The sequence below is a fragment of the Pecten maximus genome, chromosome 7 (assembly GCF_902652985.1).
Source record: "Pecten maximus chromosome 7, xPecMax1.1, whole genome shotgun sequence".
NCBI classification, from domain to species: Eukaryota; Metazoa; Mollusca; class Bivalvia; order Pectinida; family Pectinidae; genus Pecten; species Pecten maximus.
Genome location: NC_047021.1, coordinates 18,940,211 through 18,952,511, shown reverse-complemented (window position 1 = coordinate 18,952,511; position 12,301 = coordinate 18,940,211).

Genomic DNA, 12,301 nt, shown 5'->3' with positions numbered 1-12,301 from the left:
CGACACGGGTGACTTGCCCCGACATTTTCCTTCCTCGTGGTGAAAAAATTGTCCGGATTATTGCGGGAAATTTACTAATGAAAAGTACGTTCCGTTCCCAAAATGGGGTTCCGGAATCGGAATCCGAATTTCCGGACTGGTGAGTGCAAATAACGTTACGGAAATCCGTTCCCGTGCATTTCCGTCCGGACTGCGAGTTTTCCGGACTATCGGGATCTCTTCTTATCTATACACTTAAAGGCTTGATGTTTGGCACATCGATAATGTATGGCTGGCTACAAAAGTTATGCTTACTTTATATACTTTATATACACAAATAAAATATTTTATTTGCAAGGCATTACAGATTTATTCTAAAGAACATGGTAATATATAATGCTCACTTCAAAATTTCAATGAAACAGTCAATAATGAAATATAGGAAATGAGCTCACATACATATAGCATAACAGATACTTATGATCAATTGAAACAAAACCAAGAATCTTCAGGAGCTATAAGATAATAAACATTTTAATTGTTGTGAATTTATAATTAAGATAAATCTATTAGCTTACCTTTGATGTCATATATTAGGCAGAATCATCCATAAGCCAATGCTCTCATTAAATTTTGTAAGCCAGGCTTGCTAGTAAAATTGAGACAGCTCCAGACCTTACAAGTAAAGGGAATATCTGAAATACAAAATAAACTTTATTCAAATATCGTTGATTGCTTGTTTCACATGGTCCTTTTGTGACATTTTTTTTTCTGAATTATATACTATGAATAGGTCTCACTTTTTCATCTCTCATGTATTTCATTATGTAAAATGCAATAAAGGCAAATTTATCCAATTTTAGTTGATACATGCATGTACAGAAACTTGGCAAACACATCAAGAACTTTTTACTATTTGTACCAGTATGATTACATACAAACGTATGTAATATACTGATGTAAAGTAAAAAAATCTAATTTAAATTCATAGAGATAAATATTGATCATTCTGATACAAAATACAGTAATGATGAAATTTAGTGTAACATCCCCCCTCCACACCCCCAACAAACAAACAAAAACGAAAAGAAAAAAAAAGAAAAAAGAAAAACAAAAATAAATGAAATAAGAACTAAATCGTTGTTTTTAAAGTGAATATTTTTTTAAATGGTAATATTTCATTTGGAGCCATTGTACAAATTAATGTAGTCCTATCTTGTAACACAATAAATGAAATTAAAGCAATATTACATGCAGATACTCATGTATACATATAATATATATAAGATATTGCTGGTACATTTTGTATTCCCGTGTTCATAGAACTTCACTTTATGTTCTCACCATACCTTACCTACATATGTACATGTATGCCTACATGTATCTGAACACAAGCTGGTTGTTTGTCGGTTTGTGTCCATTTACACTGTATGTCCGCAGCTCTTCATAATGCCGAGTGTCACTTCACAATTTGTTAGTTGAGTTGACAGTGGTCACTGCATATTGTTTTGGTGACGACTTCTATCGGTTAACATGTGAGGTCAGCGAAATCAATCGACACCAGGCACATGTCTGTCCCACCGTTTAGAAACCGAAAGTGATCATCTAGGAAATACCCGCTTACTATAAATAGCTTTTGCTGTCGTCGGTTTTACTTTTATTTATTTATTTTTTTTATTTGTAGATATCAAAATATGTACTATCACTTTATTTATCTTGCGACAAAAGTAATATTTCCTGATGAAACCAAGACCTTTTATTAGGTTATGAAAACAGCAGAAACTAAAAGTTGTCGATCATATTCGCGCAGGTGCTTGTGTTATCGACTCGCTCTTGCATGACGTCAAGTTACTGCGGTGTTTCGTTCAAATAATGCGGATTTGTGGAAACTTTGCATCATTTATTTGGTACATTATGAATGATGGAATTGTGTTTTGATCAGTTTTTTCGGTATAGAACCATACATCACATGTACTTTATTGATAAAAATTAAAACATTACTTTTTGGAGGATTACTGTAAAATGGTGGAATATACATAAAATTGGGAGTATTTACTACCGCTATTATGAATTACAGGCATTATTTCTCGCTATGCTTTAAGTAATGTGAGAAACAAAATTGAACCGCGCATGGACGATTACACCAGCTGAAACACAATGTCAACAATTCAAAATATGTAGTCTAAATAAAAGTTGGCTTGTTTTTTCAACTCATAAAATGCATCAGAAAAGTTTGTCAAATGACATTTTACAAAGAATAAATGTTGTTGGATATTATCTCCTGTTTTACTTGGTATATTCGGTATTTCAATAGGTAAACAAATAAAGGAGATACGACCATTTCCCTAACACCGACGTGCTATTGGCGTAGTTTGGGGTAGTTGGGAGTTAAGGGGTTAAGGCCAATGGGCCTCCTATCAAAGAAGAACTGTAATGGAAAAATCATATAATGATACAAATAATAAATGATCTAATTATAAACATGATTGTTTGCATTTCAGGTACTGGAAAAGGTCTTACTATTAATAATATAGGTTTAGGAGGTAGTTATGGAGGTGAGGGTGGGGCAGAGAATGAAAACCAATCACCTGCCACAGGCTACGGCTTTTTTAATTCTCCCAGTGAGTATGGTAGCTCTGGAGGAACCGGTCTAAACAGTGCAGGCAGTACTGTGGCAGGTGGGTGTGGTGGAGGAATTCTCAAATTCCACTTGAGTTCAAAAATACAAATTGATGGGAACTTGAGTGCCAACGGACAATCGGCTGACTCCACCTATGCTGGTGGTGGATCTGGTGGCAGTATATTCATCAACACCACAGCATTTGATGGCACCGGGAAAATTGAGGTATGTTGTCCTAGATTTAGCCCCTTAAATTCAGACTTTCCGAATGTATTGTGGTGTATCTCTTGTCTTTAAGTGTAAAACTTCTAAGGAGTCACGGCAGCAATGTAAAAGTTCTGGCTCCTGAGACCAGTGTATCCTCCTATAATGATTTAAAGTTTGTCTCGACTTTTATGGCTGGCTACAGATCAATGAAATGACAACAGAGTTTATAAAGTTCAACATTTTATTATATTTAGAATGTAGAAGTGATGAAACATGATGACTGAATATATACACAATGCTCCTAACAATGTAACCTAACCATGCGTACTGCCCATATCTCCTATGAAAAATATCCATCCCTGTCCTTCCCTAGGGATAAACGTACACAAAAATACCACGACTATAACATGCCTACAACTGGAAAGACCACCCGAAATAACAACGGAATTACTGACTATATCATGCCTATAATTGAGAGAAAAAATACCACCAAAACCTGGATAATTTAGAGGTCTATGTCCGAAATATACTACATACCTGACTCTATGAAAGAGAAAGACGAGCCAGCCAACTACATTTAAGCCTCTACAAGACTCGTATAATACTAAAATTCCCAGCTATATAGCTAAATTTAATTGTATGCCTCGAAATACACGTGCAGTTTGTCCTAAGACTATAGATAGACTGATACCTGAGCGTAGAGTAATGTACAGGTAAGGTGATTATAAATAAACACATACCCCGAACATTAGCCAATCAGAAACGTCAACAAATACAACTGGAAGGGATTCCCCAACGGGAATACCCCGGATAAACAATATGGACGGATGATCACAATAACACGCACTCTGGTTTACAGGATGTAAATATGGAATTATAAACAACATATAAGTGTTCAAAACCCAAATCTTTTACATAAGCAAGCTTCCTATTGTGTCACTCTTACTCTGCAATAAATATACCATGGCCACCATAGAGATGACTTCTGATTGGTCAAAATTCAAATATTGTCTGTTTTTGATGAAATTTGGTATATATATTTACCATGGAACACTGTTCACTTTTGCATCCTCAATTTCACATTCTAAGAAAATGGCTGCCATTTACTTGCTTCCGATTGGTCAAAATTTACATATTGTTTCATTTCAATGAAAACTGGTTTATAGAAGTATCCTGGGACTGAATGGGTTTCATTGATATAGTAACCACACGGAGGTTTCTTAATTGTCAAAATTTAAACATTGTCCAATTTTGATGAAAATTTGTATAATGGATGTATTAGAGGACTGCGGATTCAACTGTATTGGTTTGGCTGCCATAGTAACCACATGGAAGCTTCTGATTGATGGAAATTTAGATGCAAATTCAGCTGCATTGGTTACGTTGCGATAGAGACCACATTTGCATCTTTGGGAATATGGGAGGTATTTGTGGTACTACTGTAATGGTTTCCCATTACTATAAGGTCTTGTTACATAAATGCAGTGGGATTTCAACTTAACATACCAACAATAATCCTTATACATTGTAGATGTGCGTAATCTATAACAGGTAGAATTTACCTACCTATTTCGGAAAGCTAAATTGACCTTGACCCTGACCCTGTGTTACAAGACTACAATTAATTTCATTATGTAATGGATAATAACCGAAACCTGGAATTTCTTCTGAATACAACCCAGAGATGAGGGTGTTAGCCCGAATCTCTGGGTTGTATTCAGAAGAAATCCCAGGTTAAGGTTATTATCCGACTTAAACCAATGCGCTTTTATGTTTAAATAAATGCCAGTTATAAAATAAATACCATTCGCCACCGTTCATCAGTCACGTACACTTTTGCCCTGCCTTATTACGGAATGTCACGAGTGTTGCGGTCCAGAAACAGCCGAGATGTTAGATTACATACATTTCACCTGAGAATGTTTACGAAACTATATCAAGCGCGTACACGTGTCCAACAGAAGGTATATGAGTTAAAATACAAACAAGGATTACAATATTGACACTGTTCTATGTCAGGTATTGGATTTATATGAACATTAAGCCAAGCAACAGGAAAACGAAAGTGTTTTTTGACACAAAATAAGTTCACCTGTAGTGAAAAGGAGACGAAAAATGATCAGGTAGAAAACACTGAAATACTGGAAACTATGGACATAGGCACTGGGGGTGACATGGAAATTAACGTTGGCTAAGGTAAATGTCGAAAGAGAGTTATATCATGTGTGATATAGTCATCTCTTTGTTTTCGCAGAATTATTTCACATACAGTAGCTATATATACATAATATGTGTCTGGTTCAGTAGCCCTTTTTCCATGCCAAGTACAGTTATATCTAAAAATGTAACTTCTATTTGAAGAAAACTTCTGATTATTAAATCAAACTTTATGAAATGTGTTTTCTTGCTCTCTCTTTCCTTCTTTGCCACATAACTTGTGAAATTAACAATTTTTTATGTGATTTTGACATGGTTTTTTTTTACGTTTTACGTCCACTTTTAACCAGTAGATGATTTCATTGATATATACATAATAATAATTACTACGTTAATTTTAGTTGTAATAAATGACTATTTTACATTCTACCCTACATTTTTTTTTTGTGGGAAATATTACCATGGTGGCGTGGGGTTACGAGTTGGCCCCGGACAACAGTTCTAGTTTATTACAAATGTATCTACAATAACAATAACTCTCTAATAAGCGATCAGAAGTCTCCAAAAAGCCTTTCATAAACATTTTCGCCTTGATAGCACACAAGTAGTTTTACTTTTCGTGAATAAGGATGGGAGAGGAGGTGAAGAGACTGTCTAGAATTCTGACGATTTTAAGACGTTTTGACTCATAAACTACATAATGCATGATATGTATAATAATTAAGGAAAACACTCAACTGACAGTTAAATCGTGATTTGTTATCTTTTTTGAGACATAAAAACAGATATTTGCCAGTGAAAAAGTCGCCGTTTATCAAGTAGGAAATGCAGTAACGTAACTAATAATCTGGGCGGATGTCCGGACCAAGATTTCAGGAATTCAAATATATATACATGTACAGGCATTGGAAAATTATCTATTAAACCAATAAAATATATTTCTAATGTTAAATCGATGTGTTTAACTATGCAAAATAATAACAAAAAATATATATGAATGAAAAAAAATAGTATAATGATAATAATAAAAAATGAAATAAATATGAATATTGCCAATTTATAAAGTTAATAAAAAGCTTAGGAACATTTATTCAATCTAACATACAATCTCTATTAAGAGACCACTCTCCATTAAGAGACCGTTTTCCAACTTCCCTTGAGTGGTCGCTTAATACAGATTTGACTCTTAATTATCATTCGAAATAACATAGACTGTTGTCTGTAGCATTATATATAAATACTGAACAATGTATGACTATAACTACAGTTTTGGTAGGTCTTAGAAATGGATGTTATATATCTGTAAGGATTTGATGTACTGGTAATTTATTCACCGAATTCCATCTCAAGGTTAATGGTGGATCAGGGAGGAATGGAGGTGGAGGAGGTAGAGTAGCAATCATCTATGAAAATGACTACTACATTGGTGACATAACATCCATTGGTGGTCTTGGTGATGGTGAGATGGGAGCGTCTGGCACCGTCTACAAACGTGACGCTGGCACTGAATACAAACACCTACAGGTCTACAACCAGCAAGGCAATGGGGTATGTTCTGGCACTGTGTAACAAGGGTCTACAACCAACAAGGCAATGGGCTAGGTTCTGGGGCTGTATAATAAGGGTTTACAACCAGTACAGTAATGGGTAATGTTCTGGGGCTGTGTAGCTAGGGTCCGCAACCAGCAAGCAATAGGGTAGGTTCTGGTACTGTGTAATGATTGTCTGTAGCCAGCAGGGCGATAAGGTAGGTTCTGAGGTAGAAATGGTTAACAAGCAGCGAGACAATGGGGTAAGTTATGGGGCTGTGTAACAAGGGTCCAAAATAAGCAAGGTAATGGAGAAGGCTCTTGGGCTGTGTAACAAGAGTCCACAACAAGCAGGGTGATGGGGTATGCTCTGGCACTGTGTAACAAGGGTCCACAACCAGCAGGGGGATGGGTTAGGTTATTGGGCTGTGAAACAAGGGTCTACAACCAGCAGGGGATGGGTTAGGTTATTAGGCTGTAAAACAAGGGCCCACAACCTGCAGGGGGATGGATTAGGTTATTGGGCTGTGAAACAAGGGTCCACAACCTGCAGGGGGATTGGTTAGGTTATTGGGCTGTGAAACAAGGGTCCACAACCAGCAGGGGGATGGGTTAGGTTATTGGGCTGTGAAACAAGGGCCCACAACCAGCAGGGGGATGGGTTAGGTTATTGGGCTGTAAAACAAGGGTCCACAACCAGCAGGGGGATGGGTTAGGTTATTGGGCTGTGAAACAAGGGTCTACAATGAGCAGGGGGATGGATTAGGTTATTGGGCTGTGAAACAAGGGTCTACAACCAGCAGGGGGATGGGTTAGGTTATTGGGCTGTGAAACAAGGGCCCACAACCAGCAGAGTGATAAGGTATGTTCTGGAGCTGTGTAACAAGAGTGAACAACCAGCAGGCAAAAATGATATGTTCTGGAACTGTTTAACAAGGGTCCACAACAAACAGGGCAATGGGGTAGGTTCTTGGACTGTGTAACAAAGATCCATAATGAGCAGGGCTATGGTTTAGTTTCTGGAGCTGTGTAACAGGTCAACAACCAATAGGGTGATAGGGTAAGTCCTGGGGCTGTGTAACAAGGGTCCAAAACAGTCAGGGCAATGGGGTAGGTTTGTACTGTGTAACAAGGGTTCACAACCAGCATGGCAATAGGGAAGGTTCTAGGTGCTGTGTAACAAAGGTTCACAGCCAGCAGGGCAATAGGGTAGGCTCTGGGTGCTGTGTAACAATGGTTCACAACCAGCAGGGCAATGGGGTAGGCTCTGGGTGCTGTGTAACAATGGTTCACAACCAGCAGGGCAATGGGGTAGGCTCTGGGTGCTGTGTAACAATGGTTCACAACCAGGGCCAAGTTGTTCAAAAGGTGAATAGCTTAATCACTTGATTAGTGAAAATTTTCATTTCTATTTGATGAAAAACTTGTGTGTATACTGTCTTGAAATTATGCCAGTTGGAAGAGAACTAAGAATTACAAAATTTCATAAAGTTTTGTCAAGTAAGTTCTACCAGAAAATATTATATCAGGATTTGAAAAATGTTGTTAAAATGTGATAAGCATAATCCCCTTTTGAACAACAGGGCCCAGAAGGGCAATGGGGTAGGCTCTGGGTGTTGTGTAACAAGGGCTCACAAGCAGCAGGCCAATGGAGTAGGTTCTTGGGCTGTGTAACAAAGGTTCACAACCAGCAGGGCAATGGGGTAGGCTCTGTGTGCTGTGTAACAAAGGTTCACAACCAGCAGGGCAATGGGGTAAGATCTGGGGCTGTGTGATAAGTGAAAATTGATATCATTTGATGTAACTTATGGAATTTGTCAATATTGATTACTTTGTGAAAGGTTTGAAACTTATACTACAAAGTACTTTTAATGAACAAAAGACACAAAGAGAAAATAAAAGAATAAATACAATTTTAATTTATTTTTGATGTATTGGGCAGAGGGACTATAACAGCTGTGACAGTTGACGAGACTTCAGTTAGACCGGGTAGGATTGGTCGTTACATAATTAGCTTTACAGGTGAAGTTGTTGACCCAAGTCCATGAGATTTAATGGAGCAAGCTTGATAACAGAATTCTTGGGTACTTGTCCAAATTGAAGCTGTGTCACAGCTGAATTGTGGCAATGATTTGAAATGATCATTTAAAGGTAAAATAATGAAAGCGTTTAATTAAAATAGATGTACATTTGGAGTTTAGAACCTTGGAACAATAAGTACAGTATAGATCATGTGGTTCCATTTTTTTTTTTTTTTTTTTTGTACTCAGCTTTGGCTCATTGACAGGTTGGCTTGGTCAATCTTAACAATCAAATAAACTCTTTAAGAAGCAAAAGTTAGAGTGTTAGCATTAATTAGTAAAAATGTGATTTTTAGTGCACCTACGTTTGCTATTGCTTTATCATAATATGTCTTATTTGGTGCTTATAGCACCGAGCCATTTCATCATCGTACATATATAATTATTTATTTTCGATCATTTTCATGTCTATCCTGATTTTTTTTTCTTTTACTTTTTGTTTTTTTTTGTTTTTTTCTTTTCTTTTTGGTTTTTGGTTTTTGTTTTTGTTATTGTTTTTGTCTTTACATCAATTTTCCACACTCGACGTTTATAATTCAGTCGTGCTCTTTCAAAAGTACATACACACACACATATACATTAGGTATATATATATATATTTTAATTAAATTCTCTTTATCTCCCTCAATCTGAACATCTTCTTTCATTCCCGTTTACTCTCACGTTGTTATAATGACCGTGGTGTTAAACAAATCATTATTATTGTTACTTATATAATCACACACATACATATATATTGTAACTTTATTATCTCTCTCTCAATTTGAATATCTTTCATTCTCTTTCACTCTCACTTTGTTATTATGGCCGTGATGTTAAACAAAATCATTAGTAGTGTTACATTAATTAATTACGTATAGGTATGGCTAGAGGTAGTCCGAGTGGTCGGGCCAATCCCTACCGACAAAACTTCCTCCAGCCATATCTATCACATAGTTATCAAATGTAAATGGTCCCTTAGATAAACAACCATTTAGCAATAAATAATTCGTTAAACAAATTAATACCACAAAATGCCTGATTGTTTGGGTTTATCGCTTCAGACTTTTATCCGTCATAACCTTTAAAATATCCATTTTCTCTTTCAAATAACGTTACCAGATAGAAGGTACATAATTATACATATGTAGGTATGGCTAGAGGTAGTCTCAGTGGTTGGGCCAATCCCTACCGACAAAAAACTTCCTCCAGCCATATCTATCAAATACTTGAAAGTAATTGTTCACCCTTATTTGTATCACGATATATTGTGCTCCAAAACTTCAACGTGTTATTATAAAGTATTAACTGCGTTATGATATTTTGCGCAATCTCAATAGACAATGGTTTCTTTTTCTTAGAATTAATATAAAAGCGCATATTCTCTAATAAAGAAGAACGAAACTTGTTACACGTTTCTTCCATTGTATAATTACGGCTCTTGTATTTTACGTCATTTCTGCTCTTCCAGATTAGCCACTTTACAGTAATGATGATTGTATTAGATATAATCAAGTCCTTATTGTTTCCATGGAAACCATGCAATCATCATTACTTCCTCGGATATCTGATTTCTGTACTCTGGAATAACACAAACCACTAAATCACAACAAGCATTTATGATGTTTTTCACATGAGCACATCCATAGAATAGATGGTATATATTTTCTTCATACACTTTACAAAAATAACATTTCCCGTTTGATTCGCCGAACTTACGTATTTTAGATTCTGTGTATAAAATGTTATGGATACATTTCCATTGAAATTCTTTCATTTTCTTGGATGTTATTGTCAACCTGATATTATCCCAGATCAGGTCCCATTGAAATTCTTTCTGAAATTCAAATTCCCATTTATCTTGACAATTCGGTTTGTTTTCATTTAATTTCACCATCAAAGTTTTCAGTTTTACTTTTTCGAATGAAATTTTTCGAAAATTTTTGTCAATTAAATCACAGTTCACATTTGGTTCCATTTTTTTCATTATTTTTGAGGAAAGAATAAGATTGTGGAAAACAACAACCTTGAACAAAAAATTTGAGAAAAGAATTGTTTGTTTCATAATTCCCACAAGAAACACATCCTTTGCTGCTACAAGTTGATGGAAAAACTGCATAAAAGACCATAATTAATATTTAAAGTTATTTATTTAAGATAAGAAAATACCTAATGAAAATTTTTGATTAGTTATTGCATTAATGTGATTTGATTGCTTATAATATTGGATATTTAACAGGATTCAAAATCGAGAATCTCAATCTCTGAAGTTCAAACGCCTGAACAAGAGCTTGATTTGCTTGACCTCGGCCAATATGCACAAGTTGGTTTCCTGGCTGTGGACTCGGTTGGCATGCCTGTTGTTGGGGAAAGGACACAGAACTTAACCCAAGTGGGCGGTGATCATACTGCTGTAGTCCATATAGAGCCTGGTTATAAACTAAATATCGTCTTCAACGATTCAGCAATACTCTCCTTTGATGTCCATTTGTATGAGGTAATTGTGTAATTAGCTTTTACTTTATGTGATATCAATAGTTTGCAAATGATGTCTGGAAACTCTGCTGTCTATTAATTCTCAAGATGGAGTAATGAAATAATGGGAAAATTTTCATCATAGCTGGCACTATTAATTCTGTAATTCTCCCAGAGGGAAAGCACATTTTTGGATAAAAAACAGTAAATATACTATTAATCTATGCAGAATGCTACTGTAAACTTACCGTACGAGACCTTCCTGCTAGACTGTCGTGTGATTCTGTATGGTGGAGTACTACAGGGTGTAGAGAAACTTAACATCTCCATGGATGGCTCCTTCACCATTTACCCACCGGCTCAGCTGGGATATTCCCAAAAATATGTTCTGAACAGCATTGATATTCTAGATGGAGGGTTGTTCAATTTCCAAGGCAATGCTGAAAATGATTCCTTGATAGAGATTATATTGGATGGTGGATTCCATGTTCATGGAGGAGGTGAAATGCAAGCTAACAACCTTGTCTTGAGAGGTATGGGTTCTTTTTATGCCAGCACATTTTATGTTCATAGTAGTAGTTAGCATAATAATTTTGTGTAAGTGCATGACCTGTGAAAAATACTGAAGTGTGTCACATTGTCTGCAGCCATCCACACAAAGGCACACATCATTCTCATGATGCCCTTTGTTTCATGTAGAGATATTGACACTCTTACAAAACATTGTTTACCTTTCACCTTAACTTAAAATATCACTAAACAAGTTAGAATTGATGCTGCTTTATTACTGATGTACTGATCACAGGATGAATAAGAAACTTTTCTATTGATGTATCTATAAAAAATGTCTAACCACTTACCAGTCACTCATGTTGTGTTTATTTGATTTTAGCTGTCAACATCACTGTAGATGCCGATGGTCTTGTCAACAGCAGTGGAAGAGGTTATGATGCTGGGCAAGGTCCGGCTGCAGGAGTATACAGTCCGACAGGAGGGTCTGGTGCTTCTCATGGAGGTCTCGGTGGTATTGGTGCTGGAACCTTGTACACAAATTCTGCAATCGGTGACATGACTCGTCCAGTGAACTATGGCAGTGGTGGGTCGGCTGGTAGTGGAAGGGCCTCTGGTGGTGGTATCATCCATCTTAGGGCAGAACACCTGATGGAAATTGACGGATCCGTGACAGCTAATGGCATGGATGCAGAAATTGGTAGTCAGGGTAGTGGAGCTGGAGGGAGTATACTGCTGGAGGCTCTTCACTTCCTTGGTAAGTA